This window comes from Canis lupus, chromosome 7, assembly GCF_003254725.2.
Source record: "Canis lupus dingo isolate Sandy chromosome 7, ASM325472v2, whole genome shotgun sequence".
Classification (NCBI taxonomy): Eukaryota; Metazoa; Chordata; class Mammalia; order Carnivora; family Canidae; genus Canis; species Canis lupus.
The window spans coordinates 37,800,853-37,811,632 of NC_064249.1; the positions used below are offsets into that span (position 1 = coordinate 37,800,853).

At 48.8% G+C, this 10,780-nt stretch overlaps 1 protein-coding gene across 2 annotated transcripts in view; it reads right to left on the minus strand.

Moving 5' to 3' along the window:
• Positions 1 to 1,580, minus strand: part of COQ8A (coenzyme Q8A) — a 37,546-nt gene extending 35,966 nt beyond the window's left edge. The window contains exon 1 of one of the 2 annotated variants that reach the window (XM_049112452.1): positions 1,457 to 1,580. The gene's annotated coding sequence lies outside the window, so the exon portion shown is untranslated. Of the gene's footprint in view, positions 1 to 1,354 lie in introns of both variants that reach the window. The other variant, XM_035718514.2, reaches the window with a different exon arrangement.
• Positions 1,581 to 10,780: the final 9,200 nt, after the last annotated feature.

A 10,780-nucleotide genomic window follows, 5' to 3' on the forward strand; every position in this document is an offset into this window, starting at 1 on the left:
CTGATCCATGGTTACTCCACATGCATATCCCCCACTGTCTTGCAAAGTCTCCAAAGATAGAAACCACCAGGCTTCTACTTCTGTTCGCTCTGGACCGTCACTGCCACGCATCCAGCAGGCCCCGGCAATGCCCATGAGCTTCTACCTCCTATGGCTCTCCTCTCCCTCCAGTTGGGGGGGCGGGGGGAGTGGTCTCTTTTGAAGCCCGTCTACATGGCTTCTATCACTGGTTCAGGGCAGGGGGCACACTACTATCTCTTGTCTAAGCCTCTCAACTACTCACTCACAGGTCCCAGCACGTCTCTCCAGCAGCATGAGAAGACTCTTTTTATAGTCTTAGCTCAATAGTTCTCAACCAAGGACGATTTTGCTACCTACGACACATTTGGCAATGTCTGGAGAAATTTCTGATTTCTCTAACAACCAGTGTGTGTGGTTGGGGTGGGGGATTGCTACCAGCACATAGCGGACAGAGACCAGGGATGCTGCTGCACATCCAGCAATGCACAGAGCAGCCCTCCCACAACAAGGAACTGTCCTGTCCATATGTCAATAGTCTGAGGACGGGGAAACCTGGCTGCGGTGACACATAGGAAGTGCTCAAATCACCTGGGTCACTTTTCCCTCAAGCTGCCCAAGGTCAGGCCAAAAATTGTAATAACCCTGCACTGTCTAGAAGACTGAACAAAATACCCAGAGCCACCACCAGAGTCTTAAGGACACTGCTCCTGTGAACCAACAGTACCCCCCTCTTCCCCTCTCAGGAGAAGGGCCATCCTGCCAGGATGACCTGTCCATCCACAACAGGACAACTGGCAGGCGAGTATCACGCTGCTGGGATCCTCTGGCAACCCGTTAGGCGTGGCAGGCCCAGCTCTTGGGTCTTCTGTCACGCACACCCCAGGGCCCAAACGAGCCCAAGTTTTCCAACGGGCTGTGCCGGGACAGGCTGACAGGCAGCCGAGGGCCTCTCGCCCTTCAGGAGGCTGGCACCCCTCAGCCACGTGGAGAGCCCCAGCGCCCACACCTGCCTGGCGGCCTTCCGGGCCCCCCGGGCCCGCGCACACACTGCGTGCGGCAGAGGGCTGGGATGAGGGACAGGCACCAGCTCAGGCACTCCGGGGACCCCAGTGCTTGCAGAAGCAGGAGGAAGGGCCCACGAAAAGCGAACGGAGCAGAGGAGCGAGAAGGGCCCCCTTTCCCAAGTCCACCCCGAACCCCCACCTGTGAAACCCGGGAGTCGGAGCTCCGGCCTGAGCCTGCAGCAGGCGGCACGCCCAACCCCGCGCACGGGCGGCGGGCCTGGGAGCGAGCACCGCCGGGGAACTGGGAGCGGGGCCGGGGGCGGGCGCACCTCGGCACGGGGAAGCCGCCCGGGCGCGGGGCACCGGAGGGAGGGGCGCGCGCAGGCGGAAGGCGAGCCCGGCCGTGCCTTCGCGGCGCGCGGCGGCCTTACCCGGCGGCAGGAAGCGGGGCTCTGGGTCACCTTCGCGCCGCCTGCGCGATGCCCGCCGCAGCGCCGGCGCCGCCAGCGCCCCGGATCTGTTTACCTCGCCGCCCGCGTCCGGACTCCCCGCCCGCGGCCCCGCCCCCTGCGGCCGCGGCCCCGCCCCGCGGGCGCTCCCATTGGCCGAGCCGCCGTGCCCGGCCACACGCCGCGCGGCGCGGAGCAGCGTGCTCGGCCCGTGCGCGCGCGCCGCGGCCAATGAGAGCCGAGGGCGGAGCGAGGGGCGTCCAATGGGGGGCCGCCGGGCGCTCGGGGCCCCTCCCGCCCTCGCTCGGCGCTGCCCTTTGCCCTAGTTGGGAAACCGCTACGGCTGGCGGCGCCCACTTTCCTCAAGTGGGGGGCCGCGTGGTGGGCTTGTGCCCGGGGCCGGACCTTCCACCTGCCCTCGGCTCGGGGGCGGAGGACCGGGGGATGAGTGTGAGCCCCGGGACGGACCCTCCGCCCGCCCTCTGCTCCCGCCCGGGACTCGCGGAGCCCCCCACGCCTCCTCCCCTGCCCCCAGGATAGGAGTGTCGTGCCACGTGTGTGTGCATACCTGCACACGTGCATGCTCACCCCCCCCATAACCCAAGACTCAGGTGGGACACTCCGCTGAGAAGCAGGATGCTCCAGGAATCCCCCTGCCATCTCCAGAATGCTTCCTAATGTTTTTCCCACCAGCCTGCGATGACGCTTAGCCACCTCTCACCCTTTGCCCCATCCCCACCTCTGCTCCCATTTTCAGCAAAGCTCATGGAAGAAGTAACTGCATTCATTTTCTCTGCTTCCTTCTCTCCCATTCTGCCTGAAGCCATCTGGTCAGCCCTCGCCCCGCATGTCCCCCAGAACTGCACCTGTGACCTGTGACCTCCAGGCTGCCAGACCAGGCAGTCTGTCCTCAGGGCTCATCTAAACTATGGTGGCAGGTGACAGGGGTGGCCACGCCTTCTGTTTTCTCGGTGATTGCCCTGGGGTATAATTAACATCCTGATCCTAATAGGAGCTTAATTCCAATAATACACAGAAACTTTGCTCCTATATAATTCCATTCTACTCCTCTTCTGTTTGGTATTGTCATACAATTACATTTTTTATATTGTCTGCCCACCTCCACAGATTTATCATTATTGCTTTATGTGGTCGTTTTCAAATCAAGAGAAGAGGGGCCCCAGGGTGGCTCAGTTGGTGAGGTGTCTGCCTTGAGGTTGGGTCATGATCACCCAGTCCTGGGATCAGCCCCATGTCTGGCTCCCTTCTCAGCAGGGGGCCTGTTTCTCCCTCTCCCCTTGCATGTGCGCTCGCTCTCTCACTCTCTCTCTCTTCTCTCCCTCTCTCTCTTTTCGTGCTTTCTCTCAAGTCTTTTTTTAAAAATCAGGAGAAGTAAGAGTTACAAACAAAAAATATATTAATGCTGCCTATTTACCTATATAGTTTCCTTTACCAGGGTTCCTTATTTCTTCATGTGCATTTGAGTTAACGTCCTTTCATTTCAGCCTGAAGGACACCATTTTTTTTTTTTTTTTTTTTTTACACGGCAGGTGTGCCCTAATGATGAATGCCGGCAGTGTTTGTTCATCTGGCAAAGTCTTAATTTGTCCTTCATTTTTGAAGGACAGTTTTACTGGATATAAAACGTTGAGTTGACAGGTTTTCTTTCCTTCAGTGCTTTAAATACGTCATGCCACAGCCTTCTGGCCTCTATGGTTTCTGTTGAGAAATCAGATGTTAATCTAATTGAAAATCTTTGTGCACAATGAATGGCTTCTTCTCTGTTTTCAGTATTCTTTGTCTTTTGACAGTTTAATTACCATGTGTCTAGGTGTTTATCCTATCCCTTAGTTTATTCTATTTGGAGTTTGATGTACTTCTTGGACATATAGCTTAGTGTTTTTCATTAAAATTGGGAAGTTTTCTGCCATTATTTTTTCAAATATTCTTTTTTGCTCCCTTAAGATTTTATTTATTTATTTGAGAGAGAAAGAGCACAAGCAGGGAGGGCAGCAGAGGGAGAGGGAAAAGCAAACTCCCCACTGAGCAGGGAGCCTGACGCAAGGCTTGATCCCCGGTTAAGCAGATGCTTAACTGGCTGAGCCACCCAGGTGCCCCTCAAATATTCTTTTTTTTTTTAAGATTTATTTATGAGAGAAAGGAAAAGAGTGAGCGGTGGTGGGGGGACCAAAGAAGATTGTGGGAAGCCCCCACTGAACCCCCCACTGAACCCCCCACTGAACCAGTGTGGAGCTCAATTTCACGACCCTGAGATCATGGCCAGAGCCAAAATCAAGAGTCAGACACTTAACCAACTGACCCACCCAAGTGCCCCTCAAACATTCTTTATATCCTCCATTTCTCTCTCTCTCTTCTCTTTGTGGGACTCCCATTACATGTATATCAGTATGTTGGATGACATCTCACACATTTCTGGGGCTGGGTTCATTTTTTTTTCCATCTTTTTCCTTAATTTTCTTCAAGGTGGATCATCTAAATTGATCTTTCCACAAGTCAGGATGTTTTCTCCTGCCTGCTTAACTCTGCTGTGGAGCCCCAGTAGTGAATTTTTCATTTCAGTTCCTGTTTTTCTCAACTCTAGAACTCCTACTTGATTATTTTTCATTTTATCTTTTTACTGATATTCTCTAGTTAAGACAACATTCTCAAAATTTTATTCCATTACTTAGACATGGTTTCATTTAGCTCTTTAAATATATTTCAAATAGCTGATTTAAAGCCTGGCTAGTAAAAAAATAAATAAATAAAAAATAAAAAAATAAAAAAAATAAAAAAAACAAAAAAAAAATAAAGCCTGGCTAGTAGGGGTGCCTGGGTGGCTCAGTTAGTTGAGCGTCCAACTCTTGGTTTCAGCTCAGGTCGTGATCTCAGGGTCCTGAGACAGCCCCACTTGGGGCTCTGTGCTCAGCAGAGTCTGCTTAAAGAGTCTCCCCTCTGCTCTCTCTCTCTCTCTCTCTCTCAAATCTTTTTAAAAAATGAAGTCTGGGGGTGCCTGGGGCTCAGTCAGTGAGGCATCTACCTTGGGCTCGGGTCATGATCTCAGGGTCCTGGGATCAAGTCCTGCACTGGGCTCCCCGCTCAGTGGAGTGCCTGCTTCTCCCTCTCCCTCTGCCCCTCAGCCTCCCACTCCTGTGCTCACACTCTCTCTTTCACTCTATCTTAATTAATTAATTAAATATCTGGCTAGTAAGCACAACATCTGGGACATCTTCTGTGCTTCTATTGCTTTCTTTTCTATACATGGGCCATACTTTCTAGTTTCTTTGCCTGTCTCATATTTTTTTATTAAAAACTAAACATTTTAAGCGATATACTGTGGCATCTTGAGAACGCAGATTCTCCTCCTCCCAAGGTTTGTTTTTGCTGCTGCTTAACGAAGCTGCTGTTCTTTGTGAAGTGACTTTTGGAAATGAATTCAGTAGTCTAATTTCATTGTATGTGACCACTAATGTGGTCTCTATTCAGTTACCTTAGTGGCCAGCAAATGATAATCCAGAATTTCCTTGAATGCCTGAAACCAACAAATCACCCAGCTTTTGGTGATGGACAGTGTGCATGATGGGGCATGCCTTCGACACTAACCTAGGCAGTTGACAATGCTACCTTCCCCTAACTTTCTGGATTTACACAGAAGTGCACATATCAGCCTAGAGGAAGGTTCAGGAGCCCAACTAAAATTTGATCAAGCAAAGAACCTTTGCCAATTCCTGGGACATTTGGGGTAGAAATCAAACAACATGTGGCTAAGAATAAAAAACTCAAAACTGTGTGATAGTCAAAACCACCAGTGCAGAAGCACTTGTTCCAAAGCAGGAATATACCTGAGCCACTGAGTCACAACCTGTATAGGAGTCCTCTCCGCAGGCCTCCTGGTGTGCTCCCCCTATGCCTGCAGGGCTCTCAGAGAGTGTGGCATTACATGAACACACTTGTTTTTTTTTTTTTTTATTGGAGTTCAATTTGCCAACATATAGCATAACACCCAGTGCTCATCCCGCCAAGTGCCCCCCTCAGTGCCCATCACCCAGTCACCCTAACCCCCCGCCCACTTCCCCTTCCACTACCCCTTGTTCATTTCCCAGAGTTAGGTCTTTCATGTTTTGTCACCCTCACTGATACTTTCACATATTTTCTCTCCTTTCCCTTTATTCTCTTTCACTAATTTTTGTATTCCCCAAATGAATGAGACCATATAATGTTTGTCCTTTTCCAATTGACTTATTTCACTCAGCACAATACCCTCCAGGTCCCTCCACATCGAAGCAAATAGTGGGTATTTGTCGTTTCTAACGGCTGAGTAATATTCCATTGTTTACATAGACCACATCTTCTTTATCCATTCATCTTTTGATGGACACTGAGGCTCCTTCCACAGTTTGGCTATTGTGGACATTGCTGCTAGAAACATCGGGGTGCAGGTGTCCCGGCGTTTCACTGCATCTGTATCTTTGGGGTAAATCCCCAGCAGCGCAATTGCTGGGTCGTAGGGCAGGTCTATTTTTAACTTTTTGAGGAACCTGCACATGGTCTTCCAGAGTGGCTGCACCAGTTCACATTCCCACCAACAGTGCAAGAGGGTTCCCCTTTCTCCACATCCTCTCCAACATTTGTTGTTTCCTGCCTTGTTAATTTTCCCCATTCTCACTGGTGTGAGGTGGTATCTCCTTGTGGTTTTGATTTGTATTTCCCTGATGGCAAGTGATGCAGAGCATTTTCTCATGTGCTTGTTGGCCATGTCTGTGTCTTCCTCTCTGAAATTTCTTTTCATGTCTTTTTCCCATTTCATGATTGGATTGTTTATTTCTTTGCTGTCGAGTTTAATAAGTTCTTTATAGATCTTGGATACTAGCCCTTTATCTGATACGTCATTTGCAAATATCTTCTCCCATTCTGTAGGTTGTCTTTTAGTTTTGTTGACTGTTGCTTTTGCTGTGCAGAAGCTTTTTATCTTGATGAAGTCCCAATAATTCATTTTTGCTTTTGTTTCTCTTGCCTTCATGGATGTATTTTGCAAGAAGTTGCTGTGGCCAAGTTCAAAAAGGATGTTGCCTGTGTTCTCCTCTAGGATTCTGATGGAATCTTGTCTCACATTTAGATCTTTCATCCATTTTGAGTTTATCTTTGTGTATGGTGCAAGAGAGTGGTCTAGTTTCATTCTTCTGCATGTGGATGTCCAATTTCCCCAGCACCATTTATTAAAGAGACTGTCTTTTTTCAGTGGATAGTCTTTCCTGCTTTGTCAAATGTTAGTTGACCATAAAGTTGAGGGTCCACTTCTGGATTCTCTATTCTGTTCCATTGATCTATGTGTCTGTTTTAACACACTTGTTTAATAACCATTTCATTCACTGAATATAAGAAAGTAGGACTTAAAACAAATTCCATTCCTACTTTAAATACATGAATTTCCCACGACATCTTCACAACCCACAGTGTAGAAAATGCTGGTTCAGGCAATCATGAGGGTCTTCCTCCCCCTGAAAGTTTTCCCTAGTTTTAAAAACTTTTGAACATTTTACTCATTGTATTCCATATTCCATTAGGTAACATAGTCGTGTGACTTTTTAAAAACTATTTTTAAGTCTCCCCTGGCCCCTCTCTCTCCCGCCCGATTCCCAGAACCCAATGCTCCACACACCCCTGAGATCATGAGCCGAAATCAAGAGTCAGAAGTTTAACGAACTGCGCTTCCCAAACGTTCCTCAATGTGTCTTTATATATATGAGCAAAGACAAACACACTCATATTTTATGCAGTCATATTATACACTCTGTTGTTTTTCCATTGAACAATATAGCCTGAAACTTTCCAAGTGTGTACACAGAGAAGAATCTTCACTGTTTTTTCAGTATCCCATTATTCAGATGGGCCATTACTTCTTTAACTAGTCTCCCACCGATATATGTGCAGACTGTCTCTATTCTTCTGCTATTTCAAATGGTGCTGTAATGAATAACCTTGTTTCTTTTTTTAAAAAAAGATTTTATTTATTCATGAAAGACACAGAGAGAGAGGCAGAGACACACACAGGCAGAGGGAGAAGTAGTCTCCATGACCAGAGCCCAATATGGGACTCGATCCCAGGACCCCAGGATCATGACCTGAGCCAAAGGTAGACACTCAACCGCTGAGCCACCCAGGCATCCCATAACCTTGTTTCCAAGGTATGATTAGCCTGGACCTGGGTGAAGCTGGGTTGGCGGGCAGAGAGTGCTATGCCAGGGCAGGACCCATGAGTACCCTCGCTGTGCCCAGAGGCCTGACATGCATGACTCGCTGACTCCGAGATTAATCACACATCCCCCCAAACACCCTGCAGTGAAAACAGATCATTTCCAGAGATGCACTATCACAGGTCACAATCTGAGGAGGTCACCAGACTTGGGAAAATCCAACCCAGTCCTGCTAAGAGAATGAGTTCAGGGAAACCCCACACCTGCTCAGTGAAGAGAAAACTAATTACTGTAATAAGCTGACAGTACAATTGGAAGTAATTAAGCATATTACAGAAGAGGCTCCCCGCAAGTTGAGACAGCCCAGCCCAGCCCGTGAACTACACCCCCCTATGCTTGACACACATGTCTTACTTCTCAATAGGGTGTTATTTTTCTTTTTCTGATTAATTTCTTGTCAACCCACTGTAGCCTATGGACATTAGCCAAGTAAGCCTATTTGTTGGTTTGATTTTTTTCCTATTTTTAAACTGAGATATAATTTACATGTAGTAAAGTGCATTGATCTTAAGTCTAGAGTTCACCAGTTTGTACAAATGAATATATCATGCAACCAACACCCTGATTAAAATGCAGAACAATTCTTTTCCCTCCAAAATGTTCCTCCATGCTCTCTTCCCAAGCACCCCCCACCTCACCCCAGACAACTGTTCTAGGCTGATTTGGTTAAGGGAGAAATAGCTAATCATATGACAGGAATTGGGAAGGAACATCCTCTGAATCAAAAGGGTATGTAATTCATTGTTGTGTCCTTAAATTATGGAATTTGTGGGGGAAGCCATCCTAATTGCTGACTATATATTTGTCTTTGTTTTCTTCAGCCACTGGATACTTTCTCAAAACTCTTCTGTTGGGGGTGGGGGCGCCTGGGTGACTCAGTGTTGAGCATTTGTCCTTGGCTCAGGTAGTGATCCTGGGGTCCTGGGATCGAGGCCTGTGTCAGGTTCCCTGCTCACTGGGGAGTCTGCTTTTCCCTCTCCCCACTGCTCATGCTCTCTCTCTCTAATAAATAAATATATTTTTCAAACTTATTTCTAAATTCTCTTGTATTTAGTGTAGTTTCTGGACTTGGGCCCCAAGTTCATAGACTAGAGAAGCAGCAACGTGCTGGAACCTGGCATCCATGGGTGGAGCCTCACAGTGTGTGGTCTCATACCACGTCCCTCTGAGACACACAGAGCCAGGGTTGAGACAGGCAGGAGCTGGGTGCCCAAGGCAGGGAGGAGGCCTACAGGAAAAGGAATTACAACTTGGAGGAGAGGACAGGCCAAGAGGACTCCATTTTGCCAATGACCAAGGAGGTTGGGAGTCAATCTGAGCTTTCAGTGAAGGGGCAGAGAGAGCCTGGCTCCCTCAGGTAGAGCAAGCATTCCAGGGGGAAACAAAGAGGCATGAAACTTCTAATCTGGGTATTGCAACATGTCCCCCTGGCGATTGAACTTTGGGTTCTATTTCCTTTTTCTGTGTCAGTGAAACAGACGTCAGGGGTGCCCAGGTGGCTCAGTCAGTTGGGTGTCTGCCTTGGGCTCAGGTCATAATCTTAGGGATCGAGCCCCACGTGGGGCTCCCTGCTCAGTGGGGAGTCTGCTTCTCTCTCTGCCTGTAGCTCTCCCTGCTTGTGTGCACACTCTTTCTCTCGCTCTTTGTCAAATAAATAAAAAAATAAAATCTTTTTTTAAAAAAGAAAGAAATAGATGTGAGACAGTCAGCTTGGTCGTGGCAAAGCATTTCACACAGCTGCTCCCACCTCGGGGCCCCCAGGAGTGTGTGCGGTGGGGAAGGGTGTGCAGGGAGGCCGTGGTAGAAGGGAGGGCAGAAGACCGGTGGGGAGTTTCAGCTGGCCCAGAGGAGCTCCCCGCCTTCTGCGTACTGAGGGCCCCAGAGAAGGGGAAAGGGCAGGAGCTCTGCATCCACAGGGGTGCCCTACAGTACCTCTTACCCAGAGTCCCTGGGGCAGCAGCTGCCTGGGCGGGGAGTAGGGAGCCATGGATTTACCTGAAGAGCAGAGCTCTGAGATCCCAGCCCTGGACCACAGGTGATGGGTACTGCACACCAAGCTCAAAGTGACAGGAGGACAACTGTCCTTCCTGAGGGCTCAGAGAGACTCAGAGACTTGTAGGAGGGCTGCTGGACTACAGACCAGCGGTCCCCACTCGCATCGGCCGGTCAGATGTGTTAGTGCCCAGGTTTGAAGACCTACTAAACTTGCTGCTAGTCAGGCACATGGGGTATGAAGCCAGCTTTTTATGGGGGTCCATACAAGGCAAGATCACCCCGTACCCTGACTTGGTGGCACGGTTCATCTTACTCATTCGGGTGCCACCTGACCCAGGGATCTCTCTGTCCTGAACTCCTACTTCTTGCTTTGGCAGCAACTTCTAGAACATGCGCCCAGCCACCCTGGACTGCCACTCCCCTCGGCTTTCTGACTGTGAGGCTCTGCTCTTGCTGCCCCCTGCCTCCCATGCCCTCCCTCACACTCCTACTCACTCTCTAAGACCCAATTCCAACACTATTTGCTACACAATGCTTCTCTGGTCGCCTCAGCTAGATGCGACCCAGCCCCTCTCACTTTTGGAGGACTTTGCTTAAGCAAGTGCGTGCCTCTTTTTTACATTACATGTAATAGTGTGTTGTAGTTAGGAGCCAGCTCATCTTTTTATATCTAAAAAACCACGTATCATGATATTTCCCATAGGGCCTTGTACCTAGAAAGTATCCCTTATATTTAAAAAAAATTGTGGGGTGTCTGGGTGGCTCAGCTGGTTAAGCATTTGACTCAATTTTGGCTCAGGTCATGATCTCAAGGTCATGAAATCGAGCCCCATGTCGGGCTCTGCATTCAGCATAGAGTCTGCTTCTCTCCTGCTTGTAGGGTAGTCTGCCCCTACCCCTGCTTGTGCACACATGTGAGCTCTCTCAAATAAATAAATAAATAAATAAATAAATAAATAAATAAATAAATAAATAAATAAAATCTTACAAAACACCGCTACCAAGGTGTGGTAGATGTAGGGAATGCCTTTGCAATACTTCTTGTCCTCCTCCCCAC